The 21410-nt window shown below is 40.3% G+C and overlaps 2 long non-coding RNA genes across 2 annotated transcripts; one reads left to right on the forward strand and one right to left on the reverse strand.

Annotated features, from left to right (window-relative positions):
* Positions 1-987: 987 nt before the first annotated feature.
* LOC122551494 lies at positions 988-1273 on the reverse strand. The gene is made up of 2 exons (XR_006312114.1): positions 1192-1273; positions 988-1105 (listed from the first exon to the last, which is right to left on the reverse strand). It is a non-coding gene; the product is annotated as an uncharacterized LOC122551494 (long non-coding RNA).
* Positions 1274-2303: 1030 nt separating this feature from the next.
* Positions 2304-21013, forward strand: LOC122551490. Its single transcript, XR_006312113.1, has 3 exons — positions 2304-2361; positions 19511-19657; positions 19796-21013. It is a non-coding gene; the product is annotated as an uncharacterized LOC122551490 (long non-coding RNA).
* The last annotated feature ends 397 nt before the right edge of the window (positions 21014-21410 follow it).

Raw genomic sequence — 21410 nt, forward strand, 5'->3', positions numbered from 1 at the left:
AGACAGGCTCCATTCAACAAGATCATGGTTGATCTGAATTGGAACTCAATGCTACTTTCCTGTATATCCCTGATCATCTTTCATCATATTAAGCAAGAGAAAGCAATAAACATGGGAGTGTAATGGAAGGGATTAGATTTGATATTTTTAAAAACGGAACACAAGGAAAAGATTTAAGGGGAGAAGTTTTTTCATAAAAATATAAATGGATATTATGTTTTATTAAATAAAAAGGAACCTATTTTATTTAGTAAAAGCATACATACTCATTCTTTTATCTTTGTGATCTTATTTTCTCTTCTAGGTCTCTCTGCTTTTTTGTTTGGTTCTGTGTTCTAGTTCCATGTTCTATTTCAATCTTCCACTTGCTTTTCTCTCAATGGCTGCTCTCTGTCCTTCAGTAGGGAAACAATTCAGACAGGAAATGAACAAAAATCAGTGTATCCACACAGAAAAGCAGCTGAGCAATGATGAGACTAAAGATGCACATATGTAATTCCATGGAATCATGAGAACTGGCAGATTATAAGCACAGAAAGTGATAGATAGAATTTGGGATTTCATAATATCATGACCTCAGACAAAGTGTTTCCTCAAAGTAGGCTGAGAGCTCAGAATTTATACGTGTTTATATGGATAGTCCCCTTTTAATTTGAGAGAGATTCAAATAACCTGAAGCAAAGCTTTCATCTTGAAGAAAATAAAGGTTACTTTATTACAAATCACTACTGCTAGTTACATAAAAAAGTAATATTTTTAGTAACTAAGTATATTCAAAGATGCAGGTAAGGATAGAATATTATTATAACAATGAATTTTAGTTCCAGGCTTCCAGATACTGTTACCTGTCCCTGACTTATAGGTGAAGAGTTGGTTATAGTGAAAGGTTGAAGTTGAAGAATTGCAATCAACAGCAATGATGGTTTCTATCATTATTTTTTAAAGTTTGCCTTTGTAGATGGATTCAATAGATACAACAACTTCAAAGACAAGTGAAAGATTAGTTTATTTATGGGTTCTGTTGGCGCAATGTTTAAAAGTTGCCTGGACTTCTTTTCACCAGAAAAGAGATGACTTCTGAGCACTTTCTTCTTTAGCTATGGCTCTAAAGAAAAAAAAATCCAGCTTTCAGATGCTGCTCATAGTTAGCCCAAATGAAAACCACACTTAAAACTTTCTTCATAGGCTTACTGGAATTCATTACACGCAATAGCTTTTCACAGCAATACTTTGTACAAAATAAAATGCAACATGGCTTCACTCTCAAACTGTTGAAATATGTTTCTGTAAGTGATTGGAATGAGGACCAGATGGATCTCATCAAGTATGAGATCCATGATTAGCCCAGGTTAATAACCTCAATCTGGGATTGCATAATCAATGAGATCAAGTTGGCCCTTGAATCCAATCACAATAGTTTCATTCTTAGGTATTGAGTTAGAAAAAACATGCTTCTGTTCATTGTCTTTTAGACAAGATAAATATTTTTTAACTGCCTCATCTATTCATTTCAACAGCTTCTACTCTTCCAGGTTTGCTGAAATAGGAAAGAGCTAATCATACCTCTAGGGAAGGTATTGTCAGCGAGGTTCTGTTTACCATTGTGAAAATGCTCATGGAATTCAGGAGGAATTTGAAATTCATTCTTAATAAAAAAAAAGTCTAGCCCCTCCATCTTGCTATTGACAGTCCAGTCTATGAAGAAATGTTGTAATCCATGTTTAAAGCTCCATTGAGTATATTTCTAAAAGGAGTTTGTTTTAAAAAAAAATTTATAATACATTTACAATATGTAAAGGAATAGCACTAATGTTGTCATAATACAATGATGAGACCTAGGGTAAATTGGAGCATTTAGTTTTGTTTATTCCATGGTTCAGGTACATAGACCAGAATATAGGAGGCTGAGGGGTAATTTTATTGAGATTTATAAAATCATGGGAATGAGTACAGTTTAGGAAAACTGAATAGCATGGATGAGTCTGGCTTCAGGTTCTGTTTCCATACTCTGACTTCACATTAGAATGGTATTAAAGTTTTCAAGTTTATGCAAAATATTCAAATTATGAGTGAGAAATCACAGTTATGAGGACAGATGAAAGATACCAGGACTAATTGCATTGGGCTGAAAAAAACTCTAAAAGGTGATTTACTTTAAGTTTATACTATTAGGAAGGATTTTGACACTGTTAATTAAGAAAAAATGTTTCTTCTGACCAGGAAATTGGTGACAATTGGTTATCAATTTTAGACTAAAGTGGAGAATAAAGTGAGACTAAGAGATTTACTCAACAGAGTGGTTAGAGCTTTCAGTCAGTCAATAATTTTGTTGCTGTTGGAAAACGTTAGCATGGTGACCAGGTAAATGGATTTGAGATGATTGCCAAAAGAACCAGAAGTCATAGCCAGGAAGAAAAATAATGAATTGTTATTACTCTAAAGTGCATTGATTTAAAAGAACGGTAGCAATTGATTCAGTAATAACTTTCTAAAAGGGATGTGATAAAAAAGGAAAAGGATTATGAAGATAGATATCAGCATAGTGAACTGATTGGTTGTTCTTTGAAATATCAAGCAAAAGCTAATAGACTGAATAGCCTCTGTCATTCTAAGTAGGTGCATTTGCAACATTTACGTATACTTACATGCTAGTGACAAAGTATTTATTGTAACGTTCACATGAAACACAGTAAAGGTCGCTTTTCCGGTTGTCCAATTTTGGACCAAATAATTATATCTATTTTCTTGCCTCAATTTGTTATTGTCACAAAAATACATTTTTTTCTTTCAGATCTTATTTCTCCACTGGCTCTTGGACTTGTATAACCATTTATCCCACTATTACGTGGGTAAGAGATTGGCAGACACTTATTTTGTTACTTTAGGAGTTGTGCTGATCTGTCTTGGAAGCTGTTAAATGAGATTGGCTGAACTTTCACTGAAAGTCAAGGTTTTCCTCAATCTCCTTGTCAAATTCTGACTCCTTTGACCAAGGTGATCAGTAGCCAATTGTAGTACCTTTTATTGCTACTTTATTCAGGAAGGACCAGAAGTTATATTTGTTGTCAACTAGCTTGTATGACTCAACTGATCACTGTATACATCTATTAAATCATCAGGGGAGGTAATAAAAATGCTTGTGCTAATTCTAGTTAATTCAATTATGTGCTTTCTTTTTTCCCAATTGTTTTTCTGGTCAACAAACTCACAAAGCATACAGTTCCCACATTATGAGGAAGATGTTAATGCTGACTTCACAGCAGCATATTTTGATTAATTTAGACATGATAGAATTCACTCAGCCAGCATGCATTAGTACAGATCCTTCATCTCAAATTAATGCACCCACAATGATGACAAATCTCCTGAGTCTCACTCAGTGGCTGATTAATGGTTAACTTACCTTCATTATCTCAGAAAGTTAAACATGCCTCTCAAGGGGTTACACATGAAAATCATTGTCCCTTTGTAATTTATGTTATTAATTGCGAATGTTTTTCACATGAAGGTAAAGAAAAGCTTTTAAGAATTATACCCAGGAATCATGGGTTTATCTTGTGCAACGTCTGTTTTTATTGGCTTGAATGTTAACAAGTTAATTCTCCTTGAATCATAAATCTTTAAGCACCCCATGTCTGACTTTTCAGAAATGCTACTTTGTCCTTCAGATACTCATTATGGCCCTTTCTAATGCCTATTGATCCCTGCAGTAAGTCTAAACTCAACAACTCAGTTAATGAACATCATTAAGCAGCTTTCTAAAATATGGTCCTCACCTCATTGATGCATATTGCTTACAGATTAATATTAACTCATTCAGTGCTGAACTTTTATGTAATTGCTTTAATGCAATGACAACCATTTCTCACTAAAGGAAGGAATAAATTGTGACTCAGCAATGTAGCTCCATAGAAATTTAACATGCTGAGCCAGACTTTGATGGATTAGTAACTAAGTGAGATTATAACCCACTCACTTGAAAATGCTGGTCCTAGGTTCTTCGTTCTCAATCCCAAAAGGCAATCCCACTGCTAATAGGATTACTGCAGTTTCAAGGAACAGATAAGTTGAAGCCAGTTAACTTTGAGAGATGGAACAGAAAGGTTGTAGGGAATAGGAGGTAGCAAGAATTGCAAATGCTAGAAATCTCAAGAAACAGTGGTGGAGCCATGATGCGTATATGGTGGGATTACTCATGATCAGAAGAGGTTTTCTGATTAATTCTATAAGTGGAAGGAAAATCACTTCGGCTATTCATAGGGTTGACCGAAAGCTCGAATGCAACTTTTCTCCTTGCTTGCTATGTTTTCCCTCAGTATCTGGTGATCAGGGAATTTTACTTCTGTAGATGGAAATCTTAATAAACAAGTACTTTTATTTTTACTCAAAATTGCTTTGTCAGCTCACGTTGCATAGTTTCTGCCGATCTTGGAGCAGTTTATATAAAGAAAAAAATTCCCTGACATATCAGTATCATGTGAGACCTGTGACAGAAGAGTTCATTTTGTTTGCATGATTTCAACATGTTATTTTCTCACTCCCAGCAAAGGAAGTACATTATGATATGCAAGATACGTTTGAGACTTTGACAGGCTGGAGAAACTTCTGTGGCCTCCAGTTCCAGAAAGAGCTTCTCTGGTTTGCAGTACGTTAGTTATTTTGAATAGAGGCTGTAAGTGTTGCTCCATCATGAGCTTTTGGAATATTATGGTATGCTTGGAGTGGAATGCATGTGCACTACATGTGTCACATCTCCAGTAAAATAATTTTGAAGAAGTATGGATTTAGAATTCCAAATGTTAATGATGTAAATTATTGTTTCTGCTAAATAAGCAGTGATCTAAAAAGTGCTACAATATAGGTCTGTATATGAATAGCTGTTTCATTTGCACCATTGCTTTCAAATTTTCTGTATAGATGAGACAAAACAGGTTTTACAATGTAGTACAAAGTGTGAAGATTTTGATCTCCGTGTTCCTTTTGTGTCTCTGACCATGCTTCTCCCTTTGACTAGCTTATTATATCACATTTTACAAACATTGGCCCTCTCTTCTTCCATTATTCAAATATTGTCTGTATGTCTTTTTGTTAGTCTTTTTGTATCCACCTATTTCTAATCTTTCTTATCTCTTCCTTCATCAAAGTATTCTGCAGCCAGCACCCCTCCATCTTGCGCAGCTAGCCTCTTTTGCTCATCTTGCCCAAGTAAAAATAAGTACTTTAAAATTATCTTCCTGCCAACCCTTTGCTCTATACTTCGTGATTTAACTTGCTTGGATGTCACTGATTTAATCAAATCTAGAATTATTTTTGTAACCTCAGGAAGAAAGATGTGCTTTGAATCATTATGTGAAATTAGCTGAAAGAATACTGATACATGCTGAGTAAATTTTTCAGCATACAAATGCTCACTTTGCTGGGAATTGTCAGCAGCTTGCTGGGAATCTGAGCTGTTAAATCTCTTCAGATGACAGAATAATAACTGGGAGAAGAACATTGGCTTTTCTGAGAATCCTATTTCTTGAATGAACAAGTCAATGGAAATATTCAAAGACACAAATAAGAATTTTACAGACAAGTCCAGACATATGCAGGAGTACTGATGGGTAGCATGGTGGCTCAGTGGTTAGCACTGCTGCCTCACAGTACAAGGGACCTGGGTTTGATTCTCACCTCAGGCGACTGTCTGCGTGCAGTTTGCATGTTCTCCATGTGTCTGCGTGGGTTTCCTCTGGGTGCTCCAGTTTCCTCTCACAGTCCAAAGATGTGTGGGCCAGGTGAATTGGTCATGCTGAATTGCCCATAGTGTTAGGTTTATCCCTGAATAATGCACCTAAGGGGTCGGTGTGGGCTTGTTGGACCGAAGGGCCTGTTTCCATTCTGTAGGGAATCTAACCAAACCAACTTTGTAATATTGGTCATTTACTATAAAACCAAAGACAGTAGCTGATTTTTCTTTAAAGGTGGAGAGTAAGTTAATAGCATCTCTTTTCCCTTGCATTATGCTGATGGCTCAGTTTTGACTTGCTATTCTCTGGTTGTGTAGTGTTTCACTTTTATTTTTTGATTTACACAAACTGTCTTAATATTAGTTTGATACTGTTTTATCAATATATTTTCAACCAATCAGAAATGGCAAATCTAAAATATTACATAGAAGCATTAGGGAGAAGTATGGTTTTTGAAGTAGAGCAGAGTGAAAATAACATGATGGGAAGACCATTTGTCTTTTTAACAATATTGCACTGAAAGAATCTGAGCAATTCCATTGACCTTGAGCAAGTCAACATCTAACACTCCCCTCTGTCATACATACTGACTGTCACAAGCGCTAACATGTCAACACATGATGCACAGCACTTAGATAATGAGCATCAGAAAATAGCATTAGCTGAGATATGGGGCAGAACATTAGAAAGAAATGTGTGTTGGTGTGAGAGCACAGAGAGCTGCTGACCAGAGTGCCAGCTTGGTTCTTTGTTCAACTGTGGTACCTAACTTAGCATTTTTACCATAGGATTCAATATGTAAGCACACACTAGCACTCTCAGGTAAAAAAAGAGAGACGTTGCCAAAGCTGCTATCTTCTGCTTACCAGAATAAATGCAAAAACACCAAAATTAAAATGATCACAACAATATCTACTACAGGAGAAAAGTGTGCTGAATGTTTAACCACTCATTGATAATTGGTATACCAGCAGATTTGGAAGATTTGCAAAGGTATCACGAGTAGCAACTTTCTCAGTGCTTTGAGTTTCCTGCTAAAGGACATTGAAGTCTATGAAACACCGAGAAGCATTGAGGTTTGCTGCTGCCAGATAGATCATGAACTTGGTCTTGAGTTTGAGATCCTGCTCCATAATTGCTTTTGTCCTCAGTCCTCTGAAGGCTTTGAGATGGTGATAAACTTTGCCATCTACATCTCCCCTCATCAAAAGGAGGCTCCCCAGATATGTAAATAGGTTCACATTTTTCAGGATCTTGCTGCTGATTTTAATCACCAGGGAAAGGAATTTTGCTCTGGAAGTGCTTGGAAGAACTGTTTTCCGTGTGTAAGATGAAATGTCCAGTTTCTCACCTGCTTTGGAAACGGAGTTGACAATGACCTGTTGATCAGTTTCTGAGTGAGCACTACAAAAGTACCATTTGCGTGCTATAGCTCTACAGTGATTTTTGATTTCAAATTGAACTTGGTATACATAGCACAATTGCCCATCTGTTATGTACGTTACTTTAATGCCCTGTGAGTAGTTTGCTGGAGGTGAGTTACTGTATTACAAAGATGAAAATAAGATAATTGATACATTTCAGAGTCAGGATGGCGCAGTTAGCATCGTTAAAGTCATTACAGCCCTGAATCTCAATGCCACTGGCTTTTTCCAGGCTGCAATAGCTGAAATTATGAACATTTATAATACATCATCTATCGTCGCATCTTGCAGGTCCTAGGCAATGGAGAGGATTGTTAATTATTTTTCTCTCTAAATAAAAAGAAACAGGAGGTGCAAAAGCATTTCCTTGTCAGGATAGCAGTCTGTGCTTTGGTGTGAGGAGAAATTAGCAGAAGGCACATGGCCTTCTGGACACTGTACATCTCAATGGAGCAACGTACTGAAACTGCCAATTATACTACTGGCTTGCCATGCTGTTGGTAGGCTACCAATGCCAGAATGTCATGCTGATACACATATGATATGTAGTGCGGACAGCTGTTATGATAAGTTCGATCTGCATCAGCAAACTGCTAATCATATGGCAAACCAGAATATGAATGCTCTAGGGAAAAGAGCTATTCCCTCAACACCTGGCTGATGGCATCCTTCTACAAAGCCCACCACATGTGGCCAACTCTAATACTGTTGCACTGTCTTGATCTCACAAGGTGACTGTACAGCTGGGGTTTCAATATAGAGTGCCTGTTTTAATTTTATGATGATTGGTTGTGTCCTCCTCCAACTGGCTGTAAGTGGCCCAAAGCTTTGGTAACTATATTTCAGGATGAAGACGAAGGATTTGAAGAAGAAAGTAGGTCATCTGTTCATCCATTTCTCACTGGGCTGTCCGTGGGTTTATAAGACACCAATCTTTCTCCTGGAAGAAACGCCTTTTCCAATTTTGTTTTCAATATTTTTCCATTTTACAATCCCTGTTAAGGACAATAATAGTGTACTTTTAGTCACAGGCTGAAATTAAAGGTACCACAAAAAAATCATCAATGTCCATGTTATCCAACAACACAGCCAGCACTTCTTACAGGATTTGAGACTAATGTCTCTGCTCTTAGTGCCAGTCATTTTTGTCTAGCCTAATGCTCTTCACAGAGTGACCCTCATAGTACTGAGAAAAGCTAATCCTGATCAGCTACCACATAAGTTTAAAAAAAAAGACACAACTGTTTGAAATTGGAACCAAAATTAACCAGTCCAATCTTCCAGACCCTTCATTTCTTTGCAAAGCAGATTTTCATTGTATTTGACTGAGTTGTCTTGAATCTTTAATGGCTGGTGAAAGGTTGCTTCGTTTCAGTGGGAGGTAACACAGGTGGCCTTACAGGATGCCTTGAGCAGCAATGAGCCTTGAGGCATTTCTTTAGATGACATCTCCTTGGGTTGCATCCAATTTATACACAACAAGGTTCACAAACAGAAATGATGGAGTAATCTAATGATTCTACTCGAAGAACAAATTTAAATTCAGGCAAATAAAAATCTCTGTGATTGTCTTTGAAGCAGTATCATGATAATGATTTAACATTGTTGTTATATTATTATTTTGCAGCCAGCAATAAGGAATCATGTTCAACATTCATTATGCATGAAACTTACCACCGACCTTCTGTGGGCTTTTTCCATGGCCTTCTTTGGTTCATTTCCTCTGCACAACCCTTTATAGTGGATTAATGATGTAAGTGAGTAGGGCAAGTAACAACTTGTCTCTTCAAATAACTTGATTGAAGGATCCTCACAGACAGATAAAACAAGCCAACTTTCACTTACATATTGAATCCAGTGTAAAGTCCTGTACAGCTAGTAAAATAAATAAATATGCCCTGTTTAATAAAATCAAGGAAATGTAGCCTGCAGAGGTTCAACTGCTATAACAACCAATTATCTAATTTTTGCTCAGTAGGGTATCAGGCAGCCAACTCTGGTGGATACATTTCTGAGAAGCATAATGTCTTCCTTCCAAATATGCAGCCTTTTCTCCTCCCCCTCAATTTTCAAATCTAAAAATCAAAAATGTTTGATGAGAAAATGACACATTTACAACTTGTAATCTTTTTCCCCCAAATTGCTCATTAAATTGCAAAGATTATATTTTAATTGCTGATGCAATGGTCAATCCTGTAGGTTTAGTAACCCTTGTGGGAACCCATTGAGCAGAACTAGAAATATAAAATATTGTATTAGTCAAAGAGAAAAAACATGCAATCTACAAACACAAGTGTCAGATTAAAAAATTTGATGGAATATTATTTTGAAAATGTTAGGGCATTAATAAGCAAATCAGGCAGAGTCAGCATGATTTTATAAGTTCTTTGAGGAAGTAACATGCTATAGATAAAGAGGAACTGATAAGCATTTCGATTTTGAGAAGGTAATGGATAAGGTGCACGTCAAGAGGTTTTTGTAGAAAATAGGTATGCGGGAGTCTGTTGATATTGACAAAAGATTGGCTGGCTAACAGAAGGCAGAGTGTAGGCATAAATTGGCCTCCTTCAGTTTGGCAAAATGTAATGAGTGGTTTGCTGCAGGGATTTGTGCAGATACATTAACAATTTACAACTTTAATTGGGGCAGCACGGTGGCTCAGTGGTTAGCACTGCTGCCTCACAGCACCAAGGTCCCAGGTTCGATTCCAGCCTTGGGTGACTGACTGTGTGGAGTTTGCACATTCTCCCCATGTCTGTGTGGGTTGCCTCCGGGTGCTCCAGTTTCCTCCCACAGTCCAAAGATGTGCAGGTCAGATGGATTGGCCATGCTAAATTGCCCATAGTGTCAGGTGCATTAGTCAGAGGGAAATGGGTCTGGGTGGACTGGTTAGGCTGAAGGGCCTGTTTCCACACTGTAGGGAATCTAATCTAAATGGTTTAGGAAAAGGGATGAAAGGCATGGTTGCCAATTTTGCTGACAACAAAAGATAAGTAGGTTGTAAAAAAGATTTAAGAAAGTGACAGAAAGATATAGATTGGATACAAATATTACAAATGCAATATAAGGTGAGAAAATGTGAAATTGGCAGGAAGAATAAAAGAGAGGTATGTTATCTAAATGATCAGAAATTGCAGAGCTCTGAATTGCAAAGTAATCTGGGTGTTCTCATGCATGAATCACAAAAAGCTAATGTACAGGCACAGCAAATTAGGAAAGCTCATCGAATGTTTATAATTTATTGACAAGGGAATTGAATATAAAAATATTGAGGTTATGCTCCAATAACACAGCACTGATTGAGACTGCATCTGGAGTACTGTATATTGGTCACATTAGTTAAGGAACTATGTGAATGTGTCAGATGCAGTTCAGAGAAACTTTACTAGTTTAATAACTGAATACCAGGTGAGAGGGCAGGAGGAGGTAGTTTTATGAGGAAATATTGGACAGGCTAAGTTAAACTCCAGCAGACACAAAAAGAGGAAGATGTGATTTGATTGGAACATATAAATCCTAAGTGGTCTTGGCAAATTAAATGTGGAGAGGATGTTTCCGCTTATGGGAGAATTTAGAACTTGGAGTCACTGTTTAAAAGTAAGAATTTATCCATTTAAAATAGATACAAGGCATTACTTTTCCCCTCTCCCATGTTTGCGAGTCTTCAGAACCCTTTCCCTGTAAAGGTGGTAGAGACAAGTCTTTGAATATTTTTAAGAAATAAATATTTAGATTTTCGTTAAGCAACGTGGTGAAAGGTTATCAGGGGTAAGTAGAACTGTGAATTTGAGTTTTCAGTCTGATTAGCCACGATCTTATTAAATGGTGGAGCAGGCTTGAGGGGCTGTGCCAAACTTATGAGATGCTGTCACCTCCGCTACCTGCATATCAACGTCACACTGAAGTGCAATTTATGTTTAAATGCATTGAATTGAGTATTTGGAATTATTTGCACCAGTGATGTTGGGTGCCACAGGTGACTACTGAATTCCAAACTGGCATCTGCAATGTATTTTGAAGCCTGAAAAATGTCTTCTGAAGTTTGTCTCCGAATGCAGGGGATAATGAAGATCTTACCTTCAGTGGAGATACGATTAAATGATACCATCAGCTGTTGCATAAGCTGCACCAGCAGAAAATCCTTCCAGCTTTATTGTTTTCATACATTGAAAGCATGCTTCTATTTTAATGTGTAAAATTTGCATCTTTTGGTAAAATGAAGGTAACGATTGCTTCGTCTGAAGTCTAAAATATCAAAAAGCTATCATTATGAATTACATCTTTTAAAGTTGGCCTTTAAGCATAAAAGTATCAAAGGTCCTACAGTCAATAGAAGGTTAGCTAAACTACTGTCTGTGTGGGAGTTTCATTCACACAGCTCTTCAACCTTTTGCCCTTTGTTTCCATTAAACATCACCATAGGAAATGATTTTCTAGAATGTTTATTGATGTTATAAGAGGAAGTCCTACTAACAGACCTTTGCTCAACCTTAAGATGACTCAGCTGACCTTAGAATAATAGACTACATGGTGGCTCCAGCTACCTTTATTACAAAGATCCTGATATAAACACAGCTCGGCTGGAAAAATGGAAATTGGATAAATCGGTCACCATAAGTCAGGAGAGTGCTGAATGAATTTAATTTCCTGAAGCTATAAGGTCATCTGTTGATTGCATTACTGGAGAGTGTGGGTGTGTGTGTGTTTAGTTGGCAAATAAAAATATTTTGTTCTATCAAATTATTTGCTTACTCAAATGGATACTTATTTACCTGGATATTATATGCCCCACCAGGTGTGTTTTTGCTGGTGGGCATGTGAAATTGGCTGAGCTGCTCATTCACCACCTTCCCATTCACATCCCGAAGCTCTCACCCATAATATAAAGGGAAAGCACTTAACTTTAGATGCCTTCTGCACTGTAAATTTTAGGATGGGAGTCTGCTGTACTGAACCATTCACTAACTCCACAAAGCCAGCAAGAAGGAGAATCAGCAGGGAAAGCACACCTCCCTTTGTAGCAGTCAATGTGCTATACTCTCTGGTTTAAATGTCCAGCTCCTGTGGAATGGTACATCTGTAAGATAAATGTGTAGTAATATGGCAGTTTAGTGGTTAGTGTGCAAGATGGCCAAGGTATCATGTAGTTAGCATCCATCAGGAAATCAGTGTGCCAGGTAAGTGATGGATTGCTTGAATTAGATCCTACCCCAGTGGAGGGATGGTCTGGTGTCCAGCAGTGGGGGTGATATCAAGATGAAGGATATTGGGTCCAATGGAATGGTGTCGGCTCCACTGGACCAGGTCAGTGGATTGGGGGAGAGGGTAGAGTTGACATGTTGGGTCGGGGGGTGTTGAAACCGGAAATGTGGTTGGTGAGGTGTCAGGTGGGGCATGATGTTGAGTCTGGGAAAGTTTGGTGACATTTCTGGGGAATGTAGGGGACAGGAATTCAGGACAGCATTGGAAATTTAGGTCAGCAGCCAGATGCTGTCATGATGAGGTGGTGGAATAATACTGGGTGGTAAGTCTGGTCAGGGGTTGGTTGTCATAGCCAGAGTATGTGTGGTATGGGGATGGCGTACTTGGGTTGGGCAATGATTCAGTAGTAAGTCTGATGTTCAGTTTAATAGTTACCCAGGAATAAGACTGCACTTCAGGACATCATGATCAGACCTTTGAAACAAACATACAGTGCACATTGTATATTTATGAGGTCAGCAGTCACCAAGCCTTTGTTCAAGTGCTACATGTGCAAATTTTACAATCAATGCAACAAGCATCGCTATGTGGCCCTTGGTGACTTTAATATAATTTGCATGTTCTTTGACACCTGATGCTGCCTTTTTCGTGATGTGGCATAGAAGTGGCCTCTTCTCCTGTGTCCTGTCAAAGCAGAAGTCTATGGTCATCGTCTGCTGGCTTACTCTGTCAGCAGGGTTCAATTAAAGACTGCCTCACCTCAATGTGTAGGTATGGATTCTGGTCAGCAATCTGTGTCCATTCTGGACATCACCTCCATGCATGTGTGTGCCCCCACTGTAATGGAATCATTAATAATTAATATATAGGTCATTACAGCTACTGAGCATTACAGCTATAAAGTGAAGACCAACTTGCTGCTCCTGCAGTCAATTAGATTAGATTAGATTGCTTACAGTGTGGAAACAGGCCCTTCGGTCCAACAAGTCCACACCGCCCCGCCGAAGCGCAACCCACGCATACATTTACCCCTTACCTAACACTACGGGCAATTTAGCATGGCCAATTCACCTGACCTGCACATCTTTGGACTGTGGGAGGAAACCGGAGAACCCGGAGGAAACCCATGCAGACACGGGGAGAACGTGCAAACTCCACACAGTCAGTCGCCTGAGGCAGGAATTGAACCCGGGTCTCTGGCGTTGTGAGGCAGCAGTGCTAACCACTGTGCCACCGTGCCGCCTACAAATTGCTGACTTAGAATATATCAGACCTCATGAGAATAGTCAATCTTTCAAATAGGGTGTTGGTGCTCATTTTGCTTCATGTTGGCAACACTCATGGCATAGGTAGGCACATTCTCTCTTCTTCCTAAGACATGCACTGTGTTAGGAAACTTTGCTAGATGTCTTTATGTTTCCCCTTGCTCCACCACCATCATACCACTGGCTCAGAAATTCAGCTGAGTATGGCTCCTGCTATCTTCTGCCTTCAATAGGAATTGTTATCAGCCTCTGCCAGCTATATTACCTGTTCACATAAACTTGTCTCTTTACCCTCTGACAAACATTCTGATTTGTGTCCCATTAAGGTACCTACATCTCCCTGGTGGATGTTGCACCTGGAACGAATGACCTTGAATCTTCTGAGTAAAGATCACCCTCTGGGGCATTTGCGAGATGGCCAACCAACTCTTGCTATTCCTTCAGCCAAGCCCCTTCAGTTTAAGAAATTGAGAGTTAATATATATGTCACCTTTAAATACTTTCCATTGTGCAGTACTTTAGTGATAATAGCATTGAAAGTCACATATCAAATCGATGATTGCATATTGGTTCCATGTGTTTCATGAATTAGACATTCTCTCTGGTAGGTCCCCAATTTGCTCTCAGCTACAACATACCCTGTTGAAAATATTACAATTGCTAGCACTACTAAGGAAGTTAGAAAGCCACAAAGGGATCAGTTCCTTTTTTCACTTGTTTTTAATGGCATACTGGGGACTCAAGGGTTAAACATACCACTGCTAAAAGGACTCCCTGCAATATCAATTGCATACCTGTCCTCTGACAGAATGAGACAGGACAACTCAGCAAGGGTGGGGGAGGGGTGCTGACTCTCAGAGAACTGATTTCATGAATTAGAGATTAAAACTCTCATTTGAATTAAAGCTGAGATTCGTGGAGAAGTGTCACCACAAGAAGACGCACGACTACTTTTGGGGTCATTGAGAATCTCTCACCGACTGTCCAATAATAAGACAGCTACCATTGTACTGAAACTTGTGTCGTCCAGATTTGTGGAACAAATATACATCAACATTTGGTGCCGTGACATGGACCTCAACATAGAGAACTTCACACTGGGCTGAGTAAGTGACACAAAAGTCTGAATTGAACAGAACAAAGTAGTAAGGGTGCCCCGTGGCATTTTACCCTAGACTGCTCCTTGTATTCAGCCAGACAATCTGTCCCTCGCCTAGTGAAACTGGTACCTTGAAGAGGTCGAATGAGCCGCCCAGACCCAGCTTGTAAGGTTGGAATGTTATGTCAGATTGCTCTGAATTGCTGTGGGCTGACATTAGCTCCTATGTATTGTTACTGTAGGAAATAGGTCAGGACTGGGGACCCCGGTCATGGAAGTGTTCAGCACTACCTGACGGTTTTGGTTTAGGGAGCTGCCTCTTTCAGAAATGGCCAGGGGAATTTAGTATATAATAAGGCAAAAGGGCAGGCTCGGTAAATGTCTCACCCTGCAGTATTGAAGGCCCGGTAAATGTCTCACCCTGCAGTGTTGATATGTCCGGAGAAAATTGTTTACAATAGAGCAATGAGTCAGAAGGTAAAATGGGACAGTGTCTCTATGTAGTTGGGAAGGGAGACAATCTGTGAGAAAATACCTGAACAGGGAAATGCTTATAGGATTTGGAGGCCCCTCTGAGAGATTGGTCATTTTCGTAAATTGTTATATACAAATTAAATGATACCCAGTTTGAATTTTTGAGTGATTGTGATGGTATGTGTGGTGAAAGCTTTCATTTGAATGGTAAATTGATTCCAAAACTATGACTTAGCACTTTTATTTGCGATCGCATTAAAACAATTGACCAGGTCGCCAGTGTTTAGTCCTGTCTGTGTGGGTTTTGTGTTGTGGTTTGTTCTTTGTTTCTTGATTGTTTGCTTACAGAACACTGGGCTGAACTCTAAAATGCCAGAGAAAGGCTGCCCCTGGGGACAAGTAAGTCTTATCTTACTGAAAAGGGTGGCCAAGTGTCAGTCTGTCTCATGGAGGACACAGAAGTGCCCCGTTGTAAGAGTAAGGTGGGGGGAGAGGAAACATAGAGGGTGGGTACGGAGACCCTTTGTGGGGTAGGATTCATGTGATCCAATGCCTGAATGCATTTGTGAAGGTAGCTGGGGACCATCAGTTTCCTAAAATTAAAGAGATCGCAGAAACCATCCTGAGGGCTCTTTCAGGAGGCCCTCCCACCACCCCGTCGTCCTGTACCCCTCAGTACCCCCAAAGTTACCCGTCAGTGCTGAGCAATCTGACCCTCGGGTGGACCAGGTCACTGCTTCGGCCCCTCCTGGCCATACAGGAGGAGGCTGCGACAATTCTCAAGACTGGGCTACAAGTTACTCGTGTCAGTACTCACCAGGGTCCAAGTGTCTGGACAGAAAGTGTTGGAGATTTGTGAAGCTTATCTGCTCATTCCTTAACAAAAAATCTAAACCTAACATTGAGGAAAGTCACCTCAGACTTTAACATTTGTTCATTAAGTGGAGAAATTACAGTGAACTTTATACAGTTGAATTAAAAATTTGTAAAACAGAGTATAAAGGTGGATCTGGATATAACAAACCAACAACATAGTTTTCAGAAATTGAATTGAATCCTTGTTTCAGACTCATTTACCTCCACTTAATTTTAAGACTGCTGCATCTTTTTTGTCAGCACGGAGTGCCAGTTGTAGCTTTACTCTATGTCAATTTCCCTTCCTCACTGAAAACTGAGGAAGTTCAACATTATCTTGCAAACAAAAATCATGTAACAAAGGTTAAGATACTGCTGTAATTATCTGCATCTTTGGGTTAGTCATTATTTGTGCATATGAAGCATCTTGACCAGACTTTTATTAATGCTGTCGCAGTCATTTCGCAGCCAAGGACATTATAAATGAGCAATGATTGATCAGAATAGCTTGGAACAAAAACAAAGTGGGGATTTAAATTGAAAGACGAGAACCAGGTAATTATAATGGAGTTCAGAGTTGGAAATTGTGCACATTCTACATTATAGCATTGGATTTTGATGAAATGAATTTCCAGTTTATATTGAAAACTCTTAACAAAACTCCTACTCAATAGGTAAAAGAACTTGTGATTTGGTCAGCGAAGTGGGATGTGCATTAATTGAACAATCCTGCTACAATTTCATATATACAGCTCTAAGCCAATTTGAATCATTTCTGTGACTTTGAAATCTGTTTGTTTGTTCTTATTACTTCACAGTGCGATGCCTAGTCACTTGTTTCCAACTCTCATTAAATATGCTTGTTACTCAATATTTTAAAACAATTTGTACTATCCTGAACTGTATTATCACTAGAGTCATGGAGTCATAAAGATGAACAGACTCTTCGGTCCCACCTGTCCATGTCGACCAGATATCCCAACCCAATCTACTCCCTCCTGCCAGCACCCGACCCATATCCCTCCAAACCCTTCCTATTCATATACCCATCCAAATGCTTTTTAAATGTTGCAATTTTATCAGCCTCCACCACTTCCTCTGTCAGCTCATTCCACACATGTACCACCCTCCTGCGTGAAAATGTTGCCCCTTAGGTCTCTTTTATATCTTTCTCCTCTCATCCTAAACCTATGCCCTCTAGTTCTGGACTCCCCCACCCCAGGGAAAAGACCTTGTCTATTTATCCTATCAATGCCCCTCATGATTTTGTAAACCTCTATAAGGTCACTCCTCAACCTCTGATGCTCCAGAGGAAACAGCCCCAGCCTGTTCAACCTCTCCCTATAGCTCAAATCCTCCAATCCTGGCAACATCCTTGTAAATCTTTTCTGAACCCGTTCAAGTTTCATAACCCCCTTCCGATAGTAAGGAGACCAGAACTGCACGCAATATTCCAACAGTGGCCTAACCAATGTCCTGTACAGCTGCAACATGACCTCTCAACTCCTGTACTCAATACTCTGACCAATAAAGGAAAGCATACCAAACATCTTCTTCATTATCCTATCTACCTGCGTCTCCACTTTCAAGGAGTTATGAACCTGCACTCCAAGGTCTCTTTGTTCAGCAACACTCCCTAGGACCTTACCATTAAGTGTATAAGTCCTGCTAAGATTTGCTTTCCCAAAATGCAGCACCTTACATTTATCTGAATTAAACTTCATCTGCCACTTCTCAGCCCATTGGCCCATCTGGTCCAGATCCTGTTGTAATCTGAGGTAACTTTCTTCGCTGTCCACTACACCTCCAATTTTGGTGTCATCTGTAAACTTACTAACTTACCTCTGCTCACATCCAAATCATTTATGTAAATGACAAAAAGTAATGGACCCAGCACCGATCTTTGTGGCACTCCATTGGTCTCAGGCCTCCAGTCTGAAAAACAACCCTCCACCACCACCCTCTGTCTTCTACCTTTAAGCCAGTTCTATATCCAAATGGCTAGTTCTCCCTGTATTCTATGAGATCTAATCTTGCTAATCAGTCTCCCATGGGGAACCTTGTCGATTGCCTTACTGAAGTCCATATAGATCACTGGTAATTAATTAATTGGCAAGGCTTTATACCTTTTCACAATGACAGTGATCTGTGAAATTGCCTCATGGTTACTTTAAAGCATGGCTGCATTGATTAATGTTCAATTGGTGACAGAAGTTATGGCAATATAAGGAAACATGTAGGTAGTGTAGCAAGTGAGAAAACATTAAGGGAAAGTGAGACTTTGTGTTCCTCATGCAAAGCACTGACAATAAAACAAGAGGTTGAAGAACCTTTTTTGCAGTAGCCACTTTCAGTTTGACTCGATAAGTTTGCCTAGGAGCAGGACAAATCAAATTGATGGGACTCTTTCCACTACTATTTCTGGATAGTTGATAGTATGGAGGCAATACTTCTCTTAGATGTTGAAATTGGACGTATTAATGACATGTTAAAAAAAGGAACAGGAAAAACAGCATTAAGAAGCTAAAACTTAATAAGATAAACAAGATGGGCTAAAGCAACAAAGCTGTCGAGAGAACCTAAGCACTTCTCGGGATCTCGAGCTCAGGTCTGGCATACCAACCCTGTTTGAGGAGGGAAGAAATGATATCGGAGTAGAGGGGGAATGGGGATGCTACCCTAGTGCACCGGTGCCTCCCGTTGACCCACCTATGACTCCGTCCCTGCAGCTGCACCCAAGTCCCAAGAAAACCTGTATAGCTGATCGGGTTAAGATGTGCTCTAGGAAACCAATGGCACCCTGTTACATTTGCACTGGAGTTCACCATCTCCATGTCACCCTCTCCCAAATCTATGGTCCCCATAAGACAGCTACAGAACCCCAAGGGAGATGAGGAAGATGAGCCACCAAGGTGTACGTCCCCTGGAAACCCCAAGAGGTGGTCGTGATAATGAATCAGATTCCGGATCGTGAAAGATAAACCTGCCCAATTCACCCAATATGTCCGGCGCACCATTCAAATGGACAAAGCAACACCCTGGGATCTGTTTGCCCTCTGTTGTATGATCTTGTCACCAGGAGAAGTTACTAAGTGGCAGGAACAAATGGGTGAGGGTGACGGAAAGGGACCAGGCCACACTTATAATGATTTAAACAACAGATTCAAAGAGGACACCTCGAGTGTCACAGACATGGTACACACATATAACATGGATTGATCTGAGAACACTGGGACATAGATGAGTCGAGCCCTTATGTATTATTGGTATGTCCAGAACGACACCAAGTCATGCCCTAAAGGTCATAAAAAAAAAACTGAGTTTGTCCAACTCCCCCACGATCACAATGCAACTTCAGCCAGTACTGAAGAATTTCATTGGGACTGGGATATCACAGACCTGCCACTTGAACATGTGGACTTCACTTTTTATGTGAATGCAACTCCTTTATTTTACCCACAGGTCAGCGATGCTCTGGATACGCGATTGCTCCGGATTCTGAAGTGGTTGATCGTGCAGGCCTCGAGACTCCACTGTCAGCACAGAAGGCTGAATTGTTTGCCCTCAACAATATATTTACCACTGTTGCAGGCTTACATCCTGGCAGAAGTGAGTTCGGCCAATATGTACTCTCACTTTGCTTTTGGCATTGCCTACAACTATGGCATATTTTGGGAGCATAGGGTATTTTTAACCTCCCTGGGGCAACCCATTAGTAATGCTGTTTTTGTGCATAATCTTTCGCAGGCCTCACAGATACTGTCCAGCCTAGCGGTGATCAAATGTTCAGCTCACACTGGTGCCGCTGACATCAAGCAGGCAGCCTTACACCCTACTTTCCTGGTTCCGCAACACCTTGTTACAATAAGTATGAGGACAGGTATGCCAGATCTGGGTGAGATATGTCACTTACAGGGCAGTGCCCCTACAGAGGAACACAGACTGTGGGTCACAGATGGGGTGCACCCTTGATGTTCGTACCAAACTGAGGGACAGGTCTGTGTTCCTTCTTTGCTTTTATCAATCTTGGTGGATTATGTACATAACTGTACATACCTAGGCAAGGAGGGAATGGTCAGCACTTTGCTAAACCAGGTGGCATCCTGATTCCCAAAACAATGGCTGAGAAATGAGCCAAAGCATGCTTGATCCACAAAAAGACAAATGCTGGGAAAGGAATGCCTTGCAGTTCTGGGACTACTCCCCTGCCTGGTCGGCCTTTCAATTGTCTACAACTAGATTTCATAGAATTATCCAGGATACAATGTTATAAGTACTGTTTGGTAATAGTAAATGGCTTCAGCAGATGGATTGAGGCAATCCCGACAAGGGACAACACAGCTGCAACAGTGGTAAACATATTGTTGAGGGAAATAATTCCCTGCGATGGACTCCCAGAGACAATAAGCTCAGACAATGGGCCACACTTCGTGGCTAAAATTAACCAGGGGATCTGCAGGAAACTAGCAAGAAAACAACAATTCCACTGCACTCAACACTCAAAGGCAGCTGGAGGGGTGGAACCAGCAAATGATGCCCTAAAAAGCAAGCTGGCGAAGCTAAAACAGGAAACAGGCCTGAGTTGGTTGAAGGTCCTACCCTTGGCCCTGTTCCACATGAGGGTTACCCCATCAAGCAAAACCAGCCTGTCTCCTGCTGAGGTGGTTTACGGGAAGCCCATGAGGACCCCATGGGCCCTGGGATAGTCTGAGCCTCCTCCCCGAGAGACTAGATATGAACCCCTGGGAGAGGAGATGGGGGCGTACCGACAGGAGCTAATCAAATCTCTCCAAAGTTCGCATTTGCAGATACGCCAGGCTTACAGAGCAAGCGACAATCTGCCTAAAGGAGACTACTCCGCTGCCGAGACAGGGGACTTCATCCTGATAAAAGACTGGGAACGAAAGAAGCTGGGACCAAAATGGAAAGGACCATTCCCGGTGCTGACCACCCCCACGGCTGTGAAGGTAAAAGGGCACCCTCGATGGATACACAGAATTGACTGCAAAAGAATCAGCATGGAAACAGACACTGATTAAGGACAAAGATGTTTTCCATACTTGTGACTTGGTGACTATGAGAAATGGGGCCTTGGGAATAGATGGATTTCAAACTGACACCCCTCAGCATAATACCTTTTTGTGCTTGACCTACCAGACAGGGAAGAGATGCCCACTGTGTCCACAAGCCATCCCTGTCAGGGGTGAGGGGAAATCCCTTTGTGGCCTGTACCTTTTCACTGGCATGAAATGGCTGAATGGCTACTGCGTCAAAACCTTTTGGGTGATCTTGCTAACACCGATGACGCATGGGAATCGCAGATGGCAGAGTATAACCTGACATTATTCAAGGACTGGTGTCT

This window comes from Chiloscyllium plagiosum, chromosome 1 (assembly GCF_004010195.1).
Source record: "Chiloscyllium plagiosum isolate BGI_BamShark_2017 chromosome 1, ASM401019v2, whole genome shotgun sequence".
In the NCBI taxonomy this organism is placed as follows: domain Eukaryota; kingdom Metazoa; phylum Chordata; class Chondrichthyes; order Orectolobiformes; family Hemiscylliidae; genus Chiloscyllium; species Chiloscyllium plagiosum.